The following is a 6,242-nucleotide window of genomic DNA, read 5'->3' on the forward strand; positions in this document are numbered from 1 at the left end:
GAGAAACATCTATTGGTTGCCTGGGTGTGCCCCAACCAGTGAACAAACCTCCAGCCTCAGTTGTGCCCTGACCAGAAATCAATCCCACGACCCTTTGGTGTATGGAGCAACACTCCAACCAACTGAGCAGCCTGCCAGAGCACTATGTTCTTATTTTACAAATGAAGAGAATGAGGCTCCCTGAGCTCTGTGACCACTCTAGATCACCCAGCTAGTATGTGTGGCAAGCCAGGATTCCAACCAAGGGCTGTGTTAATTCCAGGTCATCATAATAAGTGTAGCATTACGCACTGTGAGCCTAAAATGGTTATAAAGAATGATCAGAAAATGCCACTTTTATTCTAAGAAAATTAGTGATAAACTGAAATTTATGAGTAAGATGTTCATTAAAGCCCTTTTTACAATACTATAAAATTGGAAACGAGATGTATCCAATACTAAAGGGAAGGTTGAACAAATTATGATGTAGCTATTGAAAATAATGTTAATAAGAATATGCAATATTGGGAAATGTTCACAATAATTATAAGTTAAAAAAAAAAAACAAAGCAACACAGTGGCTAAATCTTTATTGTTTTAGCATGTGTATTATACACATAAAGCTCTGGAAAGAAACACTGTAATTATTTATTATCATTTGGCTCTCCCTGGTTTAGGGATAGCAGGTAATTTTATTCTTTGAATATTTTCTGTTTTACCAAGCTTTATTCAATATATATACTTGACTTTTACAATTGGATGACTATGTTTTTAAAAGCAATTTATTTTCTAGTCTCTCTTCTATTGTTCTGTTTCATGGGTAAGTTGTACATAAATGAAAATTTAAAAAACAACCATTCTATCCTCTGAACTGAAGGGAGACTCGTAAGCTGCAACATAAACCTGGGTTTATATCTCTAATCTTTAAAAGGCTGAAGCCGTGTTCGGAACTATCCCCCAAGAGACTCGCATGTTTCTGGTCCTGTTTACAAGCCTGTTGAGTAAAAATAAACTTTCTTGTTTCAACACTCATCCTTTATAGGGTTACTGGTTAAAAAAAATTGTACTGCTAATGTTATGCATAATACCCCAATGCCATCTGCATTGGAATCTGTGTGGTTTTTCATATTGCCTGAGAGGTAAGCAATGAGTCAGGAATTTCCTCCAAGTACCTAATAGCAAGGTCAGGAAATCAGGCACCGGGCCAGACGTGAGTCCCCAGCAAGGCCACTTAGGAGGCAAGTGACCCAGGACAAGCCACTTCAACTCTCTTTGGCTTAGCATCCTCACTCTCAAACTAGGAATAGTAACCACATGTTCTATACCCACCACAGGGTCATGAGTATCTAACTGGAAAGGAACGAACATCACAAACACATTAAGTATCTCAGGGGTTCCTGTCATAACTGCCAGGGATAACGCTGGGGACAGCTCCTTCACCTACCACTTTCAAATCCTACAGATTTTTTTTAAAGGCTGCCTTGGAAATGGGTTATCTACTTCTATCCCAGAGGCAGACTCTGTGTGTGTGTGTGCGCGCGCATGCGTGTGTGTGTGTGATCCTTGTTTTATTCTGCTGTACAGAAATGGAAGTCAGCAATATGTAAAAACAATTAATATTCTTCTAGCCAATGCCAGTCCTATCACCTCCCTGAATCATGCTTTCTGTTTTACTACAAACATTTTGCATAGATATTGTAAGTAAATGTATTGATGTAAGCATACATCCAGAAAAGCGTACAAATCACGGCTAGATTGCTTAATAAATTTTCACAAGCACACTTAGATAACTGTCATCCAGATCAAAAAAATAAAATACGGCCAACCTCCCAGAAGCATTCTTGCCAGGCAGCCTCCCCTTACCCACTCAAGATAACTCCTATCTTAACTTCTAGCCCCATAGATTAGTTTTTGCCTGTTTTGGAAATACTTATTAATGGGATCATATACTAGTTTATCATCTGGGTCTGGCTTCTCTTGTTCAAAGTTGACTGCTCACTTTGTTGCAATGAGGTAATTCATTATCTTCCCAAAGAGTACTTGTGTGCATAAATATATCACTATTTATCCATCCTACTAGGGGCATCTGGGTTGCTTCTAGTCTTCCTTGGTTCTTATGAATAATGATGCTGAGAACATTCATTACACGCCTGTGAGTAACTGTGTTTACTCATTTCAGTGGAGTATATATCTAAAAGTGGAATGGTACCTCATAACTTATGCATATGTTGAGCTTTATTGGACCGGCAAGATTTATACTCCCAGTAACAGTGCATGAGCGTTCCAGTTGCTTTACATCATCGGCAACATTCGACAACGTGTCTTTATCATTTAATGAGTCTGGTGAGCGTGTGGTGAAATTTCACTGTAGTCTTCTTTGCATTTCTGAATGACTAATGAGATCCGGCGCCTTGGCGTTTGCTTAGGATCCATCTCCTCTCCAGTGAAAAGTCTCTTCAAGTTTCTTTACCACGTTGCTTTTTTTTTTTTAGAAGTCATTCACGATTTACCCATGCTGAGCAGGAAGGAGTGGCAGGAAAAATAAAATATGGTATCCATTTAGGAAGAATCATTTAAATTTATGTTTTAATTTCAGTTTTTATTCTGGTCCTTACACATGAATTTCCTTGAACTTTTTGAATTCACAATAATAATGCCACCTATAAAGAAGGTAGAAAATAATGAGAACTGACATTTACCAAGCACTGACTATGTGCCAAGCACTTCGTTATTTCACATAAATTTTATACGTCTTCTCAAGACAGTGCTACGACTCCCCTTTACAGATGAGGAAACAGAGGTTCAGAGAGGTTAAACAACTTACCCAACACAACACAGCTACTAAGTGACTGAACCATAATTCAAACCCAGTCCAGGGGGCCTCCAAAATCTATGCTCTTGATCACAAAACTCTTTCTCTTCATTATAAGATTCCAGTGTTTATCAAACTTCAGCACATTTCAGAATCCCCTGGAGGGCTTATTAAGACAGACTGCTGGGTCCCACCCTCAGAGTTCCCGGATGAGGAGGTCTGGGGTACCAGTGCATTTCTAACAAGTTCCCAGGTGATGCCGACGGGGTCACGCTTTGAGAACCACTGTTCTACAAGATGACAGTCATAGCTTTCATTTCTCAGCATACAAAGGCCCTGACCCAGCACCTGGTAGACACCAAACATGTACATGATCACTGAATGATTTCTATCCCTGCTCCACCCCCCAGGCTGGCACGGACAGCCGTGCCTCTCAGGCTGCTGCAGGCCAATGTGCATGAACCCTGTGACCCTTCGGACTTGATGAAGGCCAAGAGAAGGGTGGTAAATGCTCTGTTCTAGAAGTGCCTGCTCACAACTGTGTCAGGAGCAAGTGCCTTCACAGATTCCCCCACCTTCTTTCAATCAATATAAATCAACACAAGGGAAGAGGAAAACTGCTTCCCGGGTTGCACATTGCTCCAGGCAATGAAGCCATTCTGTATTCCTGTATTCGGTGCTCCCAGCACTCAGGATGGCGCTGGTAGCTCGAGACAGTCCTCACGGATCATGTCCAGGCAAACACGCCTGTGCCCCTGCTTAGGGCACGCCCACCCTAGGCCTTTCAGAATGCACGCAATGACACAGACTCAGCTGTTCCCTCAAACTTGGTCTTCCCTTTCTCATTGAGTAACAGCACCCCAGTTTATGCCAAGCATTATGTTGCCCAAATAAATGACTATTTTTCAGCCTCCCTTGCATTGCACATGATTAAGTTCTGAGCAATAAGATGCAGGTAGAGGTAGACCTTCGGGGAGTGTTTTGGTTTTTGGTTTTCTTTTTCTTTCTTTTTTTTAATCTTTATGAGTTTTATTAAGAAGTGAAATGAAAATAAATGAAACACAAAGGAAATTTTAGTTTGGTCTTAATGAGCTTGGAATCTAAGTCCTTCAATATAGAGAGAGCTCTTTCAATATTGCTAGCAGAAAAGTCTATAAATACCCACGTTATCATTGACTGGAAATGGACTTCACATGACTACACAAAATTAAGCAAAAATAAATCATTTTTTACTTCATTGAATCAGTTGAATCGTTTGGCATTAACAGTTTAAACATGAACCATAGAATTAAAAGTTAAAGGGGGTGTTATAACATCATGTTTATGAAGATAATATTTTCAGCTAAAATTTTGGGGCTACGAGAGGAAAAGCCTCTTGTTGTTCTCACCACTTGAGTATATTCTCTGCCACTCCTTCTGTCTCAGTCACCAAAATATCCATCTTGGCTAAAGCCTTGATCATTTTCTTTAGATGTGCATCTCAACAAGGAGTATTTCTAACAGCTTCAAAGAGGTTTCTGTCTCTCAAAGAAAGTCATTGACAACTCCCGCCAATGTACCAGGCACCTGTGATAAAAAGCTTCAATAGGCAGGTTTTCCTGCCACACGGGTTTCAACAGTCTTTGCCTGAGAGACCTCCTCTCTTTTAGCGCTGCTTCCAAATAAGTATTCATGCTTTGCAGAGGATGACACTTTTAAGCCAAAAAGGATGAACAATAGCTGCTGTATCTTTTTCTAGTGTCAGAAGTTCAATTTCCAGGTTTTTCTGATTGACTTCAGCTTGAATATCCTTGATCTGCTGTAGCCTGAAGAAGTTCACAAAGCAAGGAGCTGATTTCTTAGAAATATTTAACACCTCCTGTGGACTATCCCTGAAGCTACAAAATGGCCCGGCAGTAGTCTGGCAGCATTTGGTTCAGATGCTGGGTCCCAAGGGTTCACCACAGTCATGGCTGAGACCCACCTCCCAGGGAGTCTTAAAAGAGAAGAAGCATGCTCTCCTCTCTCTCCATCCTGTTACTCCACATCCTACAAAGGCTGGAACTCGGGCAGCCACCTTGGACCATGTGGTTCAGGGCCACAAATCATATGAACGGTAGAGGGGTAAATTGGAAGGAGCCTAGGACTCTTTTCAGCTTTGTAGTCCCACTAGACTAGCTGGATCACGTCCTCTGTGACAGCTTTTACAAGAGGTGGAAGTGAACTTCCGTGTTGTGTAAGCCACAGTTATTTGGAGACTTCTTTTTTATGCAGCTGAACTTAGTCCCAACCAATGTATAGATGTTAACAGCAGTATGAGCCAGCTAGAAGACCACTCGGCCCAGTTTGGCCTGCTTCTCTCATAAGCAAAGTCACTTCACTTCTCTGCACCTCAGTTTTGCAATATGTAAAATAGGAAAAGACATGTGCATTGTAATTGCTTCAAAAGACTTTCGTGAGGCACAAATATTACCTAGTCCAAAAATGCTTTATGAAATATAAAGCCCTACAATATATAAAGGACTTTTATTTCCTACCACTTAGAGAATTTTCAAAGAGGAAATGAAATAGAATAAAGTAATGTATGAAAAAAGTCTCTCCTAATTAAGTAACTTAATCAGACCGAGAGTTCCTCTGCTCATCTCTGCCAAGTCACCCCTCCCAGTCCCAACCAGGTCATTCTTTATTTTCCGAATGAGAATTTAATTTTGCTCTAACACCATTATTACATCTCGGTTAAATATTTATTGGGCCAAATGTCAATTGATTTTTAGGAATAAAGATTTGAAATTTATGAGTTAAGGATACAAGATGGCGGCAGAGTAGGTGAATGTTACACCCACCTCCTCCCAGGACCAAATTGGAACTACAATTAATATATAGAGCAAGCAACTGAATAACCAACTGAAGACTAGCTGAAGAGAAGTTTTATAACCAGGGATTTTTACAGAAGAAGCCACATCCAAGATTGGTAGGAAGGGCGGAGCATCTGAGATTCCAGAGGGACATCTCAGCTGCAAAGGTTCCCCCTGAGAAGCATGGGGTCCCAACCCCAAGCTGAGCTACCCATTCCAGAGCATCAGAGCCGGGAAGAGGTACCCACATAACATAATCTGGCTATGAAAATCAGTAGGGATCCTATTCGGCAGGGACAGACAGGGCCAATACACAAAATCTTGTTTGCAGCCACTCACCCTGGGCTCTGGGGGGGGAGGGCAGAGAGAACTAGAGTTGCATGAAGAGAGACTGGGGTTTGTGGTTCTGAACAGAGATTGAAGGGACAGCTGCCAGGGTCCCTATGCTGAGTCACTCTCCCACACTGCAGACGCCATCTTTCTTGGGTGGAGCACTACCCTCCATATGGCACTAGCCTGGGGAAAACTAAAAGCCTTACCCAGTGGACTCCCTGTTGCTCTGTGCTGCAGAGCTCATGCCCTACTGAGTAGTCAGCTTCGTGGGCCAGAGTGCAGAG

The 6,242-nt window shown here is 41.5% G+C and overlaps 1 pseudogene; it reads right to left on the bottom strand.

Annotated features, from left to right (window-relative positions):
- Positions 1–4,098: 4,098 nt before the first annotated feature.
- LOC150003584 (HAUS augmin-like complex subunit 2 pseudogene) lies at positions 4,099–4,741 on the bottom strand (annotated as a pseudogene).
- Between the last annotated feature and the right edge of the window lie 1,501 nt (positions 4,742–6,242).

This window comes from Furipterus horrens, unplaced genomic scaffold (genome assembly GCF_987537825.1).
Source record: "Furipterus horrens unplaced genomic scaffold, mFurHor1.1.pri manual_scaffold_8, whole genome shotgun sequence".
NCBI lineage: Eukaryota > Metazoa > Chordata > Mammalia > Chiroptera > Furipteridae > Furipterus > Furipterus horrens.